Genomic DNA, 10,339 nt, shown 5'->3' with positions numbered 1-10,339 from the left:
TAATTTATGATTGTGGTATCATAAATTGTGCTTCTTTACCTCAGGTTACAAAAAAAATAAAAATAAAATAATAATAATAATAATAATAATAATCTCGGCTTGTAAAGCTAATACGCATGCGCGTTGTCTAGTTTATTGACAGGCGATGCCTGTATCTAAAAGGTGATTGGCTGTTTTACCTGTAAGGCGGGACTTCCTTTATAAATCCGTTGACAGTTGGCTTCCGTTGGGCGTTCCAGTTTCTTCCATTCGTTTTAATACAAGTAGCTCATCTCTGGTGTCATCCAAACTGTTTTGAAACAGGTGTTGTACCTAATTCCGTCTGCCTGGCTGGAGCCTAACCTCCCTTCGTGTGCACGCGCACAGGAACACTGTGTTTCCTCTAGATGGCAGTGAAAACTTGGAAATTCGTTCAAAGGCTTCACCCTGTTCAGTTGAGTAGGCAAATCACGTTGTTTTACCTTTAGATGGCAACATTGACTCAGAAATTAATCTCAATGGCTTTCAAACCTCATTATTTTGCCAAACGTGTGAATGGCCACAGTTATATTGGTGTTTCTACACAACTCATGTCGTTTTACACGTTGATGGGTCATTTGAGGTAATTTTCTTGGTTGGCTTGAAAGTAAAATCAGTATGAGTAGAATTTTACACTACAGTGTCAGCTGCTCACGAAATAATTACATATTTAAAAAAAAAAAAGTCTGTCATTATTACACGCTACTAACTCGTGCTACGAAACGATATTGTACAAATTCACAAATTTGTGTGTTTAACATGCACGATTAATTTTTTTAGTAGTATTTAATTAGTGCTGTCGAAGTTAACGTGGAACACTTCCTAGTAAACTCATCTAATTCGCGTTTAACGCGTTAACGCAAATTCATTTTAGGCCACTCATTTTTTTTTAACGCCTTTAACCCGTAATATGACCCTTTGAATAACCGTAGTTCTGGAGAAGCGAGTCAGTGCGCGCAAACGCTGCTAATGTCACATGCATTGACCATTGGGAAAACAGATGGTGGGAGACATTATGCTGGGACATGCGCCAAGCATTTTATCAATGTAGCACAGCTGTAAAACATGCCTGCAAAGCACAGATAGAGCTCCTAACATTGTAACATAACTGCAGCGGCAAGACAGCTGCCATTTGAACACCAGCCTTGCACTGCGAGGCGTGGTGCAAGGTGATCATCTGCTACCGGGTCCTTGAATAACATATAACTTGCGAGTAAGGGCAGCCAATGTAGTTTCTGGTGCCCCCCTAGAGAGTTGGTGCCCTACGCAGACTGCGTAATATGCATATAGGGAGTGGCGGTACTGATTACCGGTGTTGTGTCTAAGTCTGTTCCCCCATGTTTCCTCGGTTAGTGTTCCCCTTAGTGCCGTTAAACAATAAACTTATGTTTAATTTTTAAAGGCGCTGTCAAAGTCTGTTCCCCCATGTTTCCCCTTAGGTTAGTGTCGAAGTCTGTTACCCCCTATGTTTAATGTTTAATGGCAATATGGGGAACACTAACCGGGGAATCATAGGGGGTTGTGCCGAAGTCTGTTCCCCCTATGTTTCCCCTTTGTCAAAGTCTGTTCCTCCTATGTTTAATGTTTAACGGTGCTACGGGGAACACTAACCGGGGAAACAGGGGGAACACCGACTCAACACCAGCTAATGGAAACCCTGCTGCTGTCTCCAAGGTTCTGTCACAGCATCTCTTTTTGATAGTGCACTAGCCAATGCAGAAGTTGGAGACATTGCTTGAACCCTGTGTATTGGTGGCCAGCTGATAGATAGCTGTGCAATGTGTATAAACCTCACTCTCCTGACCTCAAGAGGTGCACTAGTGACTGACACTAGAGGCTTTAGCCTCCTTGTTAGTGCACCCACCTCCCATGCCGGAGACGCCCGTTACAGAGTCCCTTACAGAGCGGGTAGAACAGGAGCATTACAATGGTGCTGAAACCCAGCATGGGAGTGACTATACTACCATATTTTGTACATAATTTAAATTGAGTTGTGTTGTGTTCATTTTCTGTTGTTCAACTCTGTTGGTGGGGTAGGTTTTTTGTGGATGACTGAAAAATTCATCTGGATGAAGCATATTTTGTCCACTCATGTTTATAAAGATATTGCAATTAATCGGGATTAACTACAAAAAAAATATGTGATTAATCGCGATTAAATATTTTAATTGTTTGACAGACCTCATTTTAATACATAAACCTATTAATTCTAAATGATACATGCAGTCACAGGAAATGTGCTGTTATTGCCTATCTTGCAACATTTGCAGAAAAAAAAAACATTGTCATAAACCAGACCAATATCTGTTTATTATGGGTGGAATCATTTTCAGCATCTATCTGGATTCTAACTCCCTCATTATTCTGCCTGGATGCTCAGATGGTCATAAAAAATAGGTTTGGTGGATTAACACAGGCAACATGAAGAATTTGACTCTTTTGACATAAATATCCTCATTATTCAGGGGGTAATAACTGGGCAGGGTAATTTTAACCTACCTGTCTGAATTCTACCTCCCTCATTCTTCTGGCTGGATGCTCAAATAGTCATAAAAATAGGTTTAGTGTATTGATTAATGCAACATATTATGTCCCATAAAGCATTTGTTTGTACTGAAATAGACAGTCTTATTATTCAGGGGTGTAATAACTGGGCAGAGTAATTTTTACCCACCCGCCTATATTCTACCTCCCTCAATCTTCTAGCTGGATGCTCAGATAGTCATAAAAATAGGTTTGGTGGATTAATAAATACAACACTGTATGTCCTATAGAGCATTTGACTCTTTTAACAGAATGTCTTATTATTAAGGGGGGTAATAACCAGACGGGGTAATTTTTACCCACCTGCCTGGATTCTACTTCCCTCATTTCTGTCTGGATGCTCAGATAGTCATAAAAATAGGTTTGGTATATTAACAGAAGCAGCACTTCATGTCCCATACTGCATTTGATACTTTTGAAATAGGCTGTATGTCAAAATAATCAAATGCAGTTTGGGACATGAAGTGTTGCTTGTGTTAATATACCAAACCTTTTTTTATGACTATCTGAGCATCCAGACAGAAAATGAGGGAGACAGAATCCAGGCAGGTTGGTAAAAATTACCCCGTCTGGTTATTACCCCCCTTAATAATAAGACATTCCCAGTAATTACCCCTCTGAATAATAAGATTGTCTATTTCAGTACAATCAAGTGCTTTATGTGACATACAGTGTTGCATTTATTAATCCACCAAACCTATTTTTATGACTATTTGAGCATCCAGCCAGAAGAATGAGGGAGGTAGAATCTAGGCAGGTGGGTAAAAATGACTCTAGCCAGTTATTACCCCCCTGAATAATAAGACTATCTATTTCAGTACAAACAAATGCTTTATGGAACATATAGTGTTGCATTTATTAATCCACCTGATTCCACCAAACCTATTTTTATAACTATTTGAGCATCCATCCAGAAGAATGAGGGAGTTAGAATCCAGGCAGGTAGGTTAAAATGACCCTGCCCGGTTATTACCCCCTGAATAATGAAGCTATTTATGTCAAAAGTGTCAGATTCTTCATTTGACTTATAGTGTTGCCTGTGTTAATTCACCAAACCTATTTTTATGACTATCTGAGCATCCAGGCAGAAGAAGGAGGAAGTTAGAATCTAGATAGGTGCTGAAAATGACTCCGTTCATAATAAACAGATATTATTCTGGTATATGACAATGTTTTTTTTTTCCACCAATGTTAAAAGATTACTGCACATTTCCTGTGACTACTGCATGTATCATTTAAAACAGGTTTATGAAATAAAATACTACTAAAAAAAATAATCATGCATGTTAAACACAGATTTGTGAATTTGTACAATATCGTGTCATTGCATAAGTCTGTAGCGTGTAATAATGACAAAGAAAAAATATATTTTTTAAATATGTCATTATTACATGAGCAGCTGACATTGTAGTGTAAAATTCTACTCATACTGATTTTACTTTCAAGCAGACCAAGAAAACGACCTCATATATGAACCATCAAGGTGTTAATTGACATGAGTTGTGTATAAACACCAATATAACTGTGGCCATAGGCACATTTATCAAAGACGTTTGAAATCACAAAGTCTGAAAGCCATTGAGTTTAATGGTCTATGGCGTCATCACCATAACAGAGTCTATGGTACCATCTACAGGTAAAACAACGTGATTTGCCTACTCAACTGAACAGGGTGAAGTCTTTGAACGAATTTTCCAAGTTTTTACTGCAATCTAGATGAAACACAGTGTTCCTGTGCCCTTGCACATGAAGGGGGATAGGCTCCAGCCAGGCAGTTGGAATTAGGCACGACAGTTGTATGGATTTTATTTGATTATATGGGTAAATATATTGCATGCGATAAGTAATTAAAATGTTTAAATAAAGTTCTAAAACATATCAATGCTAGGTACCTTACGAGATGGACACGTCATCAGCTGTTTTATAACTAAACTACTGTTAAATTATATTGAGCGCGAATGATAAAAGTGTTTGTTGGTTGAAATTGCGCTTATTTCTTTTACTTTTCGAGCAGTAACAACTTTCAGAAGATGTCTCTTAAGTTCAATGCAGTCCACCTTGTCCACTTTGAAGGCATGCTAAACAGATGTTGGAGGATGTATGGACATGCTATCAGACGTTGCGCATGGAATAGTCGAAGCATAAGGTGAGCAGTCTATGTTTGTTTAGACCTCGATGTGCCACACTAAGCATATCCATAACTTAAAGGAAAAGTTCACCCAAAAATGAAAATTCACTCATGATTTACTCCCCTTCATGCCATCCAAGATGTGTGACTTCTTCTGCTGAACAAAAACGAAGATTTATAGAAGAACATTTCAGCTCTGTTGGTCCATACAATGCAAGTGAATGGGTAACTAAATTTTTAAGCTCCAAAAGCACATAAAGGCAGCAGAAAAGTAATCCATATGACTCCAGTGGTTAAATCCATGTTGTCAGAAGCAATATAAGTGTGGGCACTGTGCGAATTACGGGGGTCTTGGGGGGACCCCCTGGAAAGCTAATTTGTGCATTCTTGTGGTTAAAATTACCCTGTGATTTACATGATTGGAATCGGAGCTGATCAAAATCTGAGCAGCAACTCTGTTCTCTCTGTTCCCCCACCTCAACATTTGCTTTTATCGTAATATTCCACAAATAGTTTACTCCAAAAGCATTGTTTAGTGTAAAAACAAATTATACTTAGCAGACAGGCAGCCAATTCTTTAAGTGATGCGCTGTTTCCTCACAAAAGCAGTTTATTCAGCACACTGAAGCATCTCCTCCATAGACATCCATTAAAAAAAAAACAGCCTCTGGTCTCCTTGCCAGTGTACCGCTGCTTTATGCATTGTTTTGCTAAACTTGTAGGCTCCCTTGATAGAAGGTCTGTGATATGTCCCGCCCAAACTTCCTGTTTAATTGGAAATACATGTACACACATACACGTTTGTCAAGTGATTTCATGAGGTCTTAATTTGAAGGAATATTCCAGGTTCAATACAAGTTAAGCTCAGTCGACAGCATTTGTGGCATAATGTTGTTGATTACCACAAAATTGTATTTCAAATTGTCCCTCCTTTATCTTAAAAGAAATAAAAATAAAAAAAAAAAGACAAATCTGGGTTACAGTGAGGCACTTTCAATAGAAGTAAATGGGGCCAATGTGTAAATGTTATAATACTCACTGTTTTAATTAAGTATAACCCCAAGACGTGAACAATATGTGTGTTAACATGATTTTAGTGTGATAAAATCGCTTACTAAACATTTCTGTGTAAAATTAAATTAGGGCTGGGTATTGATACAGATTTCCCAATTCGATTCTGATTCACAAGCTCTCGATTTGATTCGATTCCGATTTTGATTTAATATCAATTCATATGGGTTTATTTCAGTTCTAATGTCCCTTTTGTTACATACATTTAGGTTAAAGTCATTAAACAAATTTTTTAACCCCTCCACAGATTTCATATTAGCAAACTAGTTTTAGCAAGTCGTTTAGGACATCTACTTTGTGCATGACACGAGTAATTTTTCCAACAATTGTTAACAGACAGATTGTTTAACTTTTAATTGAATATGTCACAATTCCAGTGGGTCAGAAATGTACATACACTAAGTTAACTGTGCCTTTAAGCAGCTTGGAAAATTCCAGAAAAATGTCAAGCCTTTAGGCAATTAGCCAATTAGCTTTTGATAGGCTAATTGGAGTCAATTGGAGGTGTACCTGTGGATGTATTTTAAGGCCTACCTTCAAACTCAGTGCCTCTTTGCTTGACATCATGGGAAAATCAAAAGAAATCAGCCAAGATGGGAGAGTCACGTGATGCCATGCGAGGTTCAGACGTGTGAACGGCGAGCTCTGCGCACTTTGCTAGTTTTGATACTTTTAATGATATAAACTGGTGAGATTTAATACACCCTGATCCATAACTGTTCTAGGAAGACAACATATCAAAGAATTCAAAATCCTCAGGCTCTGGAGACATTAAAAGACACTTACATGCTCAAGCTGATTGTTCTTTTTTCTGTTTGTTTGGTTCGGGGGAAAGTTTGGGGTTTGATTGTTGCACTAATGCTGGAATGTGGTCTTTATAATTTTATTTTTGACACACAATCTATTTTTTCTAATATGTCAAAATGCCAGTGTTAATATGAATGGATTGTCTCTCTCCACGTGGAATGTGAATGGGTTGGGGCACCCCATAAAAAGAAGAAAAGTTATTTATTTTCTTAAACGTAAGAAATATAATATAGTGTTTCTTCAAGAAATGCATCTTTCCCCGCAGGAAGCTGAAAAATTTGGGAAGAGATGGGGTGGACATGTTTTCTTTAGTGCTGACTCGAGTAAGAGCAGGGGAGTCATTGCATTGATAAGTAAACATCTACAATTCAAATGTCTAAAACTGATTAAAGATAAATTGGGAAGAGTCATTATTGTTTTAGCAGGAATTCAGGGGCAAAGTCTTATTTTGGCTAATATATAATATTCAACGCTGATGATCAGGACTTTTTTTTATTGATCTTGAAGGGATGTTGCAAGCCACTGGCACCCCTCATCATATAATACTGGGAGGAGACTTTAATCTTTTGATGGACTCGGTCCTTGCCCCCTAGAGCAACACTAACGCTTCACAGGATGTGTAAAAATCTTGGTCTTACAGATATTTCAAGATTTTTAGCCCATCTGGTAAGGACTATAAATTTTTTTCATCAGTCCATAAGATTTATTCTACAATAGATTTTTTTTAATATCTAAGTCCCTCATTTCATCTGTTGTTGATTGCTCAATTGGAAACATTTTAGTCTCAGATCACGCCCTGGTGAGTTTAGAGGTGTTGCCACATATGGAGAAAAGGAAATCATATAGTTGGTGCTTTAATGTATATTTTTTGCAAAATCCTGAATTCCAACAAATGCTAAAGGCGGAAATCAGTGTTTATATGGAGACCAACTGGTCCTCTGTGGGCGTGGCTTAGGAGGCACTTAAGGCGGTTCATAGGGGCCGGATCATACAGTATGCTTCATTCTATCAAAAAATCCAAAGCACAAGAACTCATGGAGTTGGAAGGGAATATTAAAAGTGCCGAGGCAGAGCTGAAGTGCCGAATGTTGTCTGATGGCCCCCAATTGAAATACAGATATAATACTATTTTGTTGCGGAAGGTGGAGTTTTGGCAATTCAAAGTAAGAGTCACACTTTGAGTCGGGGGACAAAGCAGGGAAGCTTTGGCTAGATATATAAAGCAGAGAGAGTCTTTTTCTACAATTCCCTCAGTGAAATCTGCTGGTGGTGAAATATTTACCTCGGCCATTTATATTAATAATGCTTTTAAAGAATTCTAATTTGATCTCTACAGTTCCATGTCTTCGCCTACTGATGAAGATATTAGAAACTTTATGGAACCATTAGAACTCCCTAAACTGACGACTGAGATAAACATTTCTCTTGATTCTTAGATAAACTTGGAGGAGCTTGGCAAGGTAATTAAGGCTTTGCCTGCAGGCAAGGCTCTGGGGCCAGCGTGTTTGCCGCTGAATTTTTTAGATCTTATGCTACAGAACTGGCTCCCCTTTTGTTAGAAGTTTATATGGAATCATTAAAGAATGGAAAGCTTCCGCCAACCATGACACAAGCCCGGATCAGTATGATTCTTAAAAAGGACAAAGATCCAAGCGAGTGTAAGAGTTACCGTACAATTTCCCTTATCCAGCTAGATGTAAAAATATTGTCAAACATTTTAGCTAACCGATTAAGTAAAGTTATCTTTTATACATATAGATCAGGTGGGGTTTAATTGGGGCTGCAGCTCTTCTGATAACATTAGGCGTTCAATCAATATCATGTGGTCAGTGGCGAATGATCAGACTCTAGTCGCTGACATCTCACTTGACGCCGAAAAGGCATTTGATATGGTAGAATGGGATTATCTTTTTAAGGTTTTGGAAATATACGGGTTCGGGAATACTTTTATTGGATGGATTAAGTTACTTTATAGACACCCGGTAGCGCCGGTACAAACAAATGGATTAATTTCAGATTATATTACTCTAAACAGGGGCACCCGGCAGGGTTGCCGTCTTTCCCCCTTATTGTTCTGTCTTGCCCTGGAACCATTAGCAGCCGCAATAAGAAAGGAAGATGATTTTCCAGGGGTGGTGGCAGGAGGTATGGCACGTAAGCTTTTGCTTTACGCAGATGATATTTTATTATTCATCTCCGACCCCACTAGATCTGTGCCTTGCCTCCACATAATTATTAATTCCTTATCTAAGTTCTCAGGATACAGAGTCAGTTGGTCTATGTCCGAAGCTTTGGCTCTGACAGCATAGAGCCCAGTAACAGCTTTTCAGCACAACCCATGTTGTTTGGGGATTTGTTAAGATCCAAGAATTTTGGTTGAGGTTTCAGAGCTTTATGTGTGATGTAGTAGACCCTCAGTTTTCATTTTACCCCAGACTGTGTATTTTGGGTGATGGGGCATTCCTGAATATAGGGGATAAATATATTAAAATCTGGGTTCTAACCAGTGTGATGGACAGACAGGGAATCCTCAGGGGATGGAAGTCAACCGATGCACCCTAATTTCGTGAGTGGTGCACCGAGTTGGGAAGGGTAGCAGCATTTGAGGAGATGGCATGCAGAAGGCTAGGCAACCTGGATTTGTACATCAGGAAATGGGTCAGCTATTTAGCCTTTTTGGAAGGCTCTTGGGGAGGGGCAGTGGAGAGAGACTAGTTTCTATTTTTTTTAATTTTTTTTTTCTATTTTTTTCTGCTGTTTTATTGTCTACTTGTGTGTCTTTGTCAGTTGGCTTTTGACCACTGGGGTGCTTTTTTGTGTGTGTGTGGGGGGGGAGATGTGATTTCATGTGGTTTGAGTTTGCATTTTCTGTTGTGCCTATTTGATTTGCTGCATGGAATCAATAAAAATTGTTAATAACAAAAAATAAATCAGCCAAGACCTCAGAAAAAAAATGTGGACCTCCACAAGTCTGGTTCATCCTCGGAGCAATTTCCAGATGCCTGAAGGTACCACATTCATCTGTACAAACAATAGTACGCAAATATAAAGACCACGGGACCACACAGCCATCATACCACTCAGGAAGGAGACACGTTCTGTCTCCTAGAGATGAACGTAGTTTGGTGCGAAAAGTGCAAATCAATCCCAGAACAACAGCAAAGGACCTTGTGAAGATGCTGGAGGAAACAGGTAGACAAGTATCTATATCCACAGTAAAACGAGTCCTATATCGATATAACCTGAAAGGCTGCTCAGCCAGGAAGAAGCCACTGCTACAAAATTGCCATTAAAAAAAGCCAGACTACAGTTAGCAAGTGCACATGGGGACAAAGATCTTACATTTTGGAGAAATGTCTTCTGGTCTGATTAAACAAAAATTGAACTGTTTGGCCATAATGACCATCGTTTTGTTTGGAAAAAGGGTGAGGCTTGCAAGCCAAAGAACACCATCCAAACCGTGAAGCATGGGGGTGGCAGCATCATGTTGTGGGGATGCTTTGCTGCAGGAGGGACTGGTGCACTTCACAAAATAGATGGCATCATGAGGAAGGAAAATTATGTGGAAATATTGAAGCAACATCTCAAAACATCAGCCAGGAAGTTAAAGCTCGGTCGCAAATGCGTCTTCCAAATGGACAATGACCCCAAGCATACCTCAAGCAAAATGGCTTATGGACAACAAAGTCAAGGTATTGGAGTGGCCATCACAAAGCCCTGACCTCAATCCGATAGAAAATTTGTGGTCAGAACTGAAAAATCATGTGCGAG

Source organism: Myxocyprinus asiaticus, chromosome 15, assembly GCF_019703515.2.
Source record: "Myxocyprinus asiaticus isolate MX2 ecotype Aquarium Trade chromosome 15, UBuf_Myxa_2, whole genome shotgun sequence".
In the NCBI taxonomy this organism is placed as follows: Eukaryota; Metazoa; Chordata; class Actinopteri; order Cypriniformes; family Catostomidae; genus Myxocyprinus; species Myxocyprinus asiaticus.
This window is presented reverse-complemented; position numbering follows the sequence as displayed.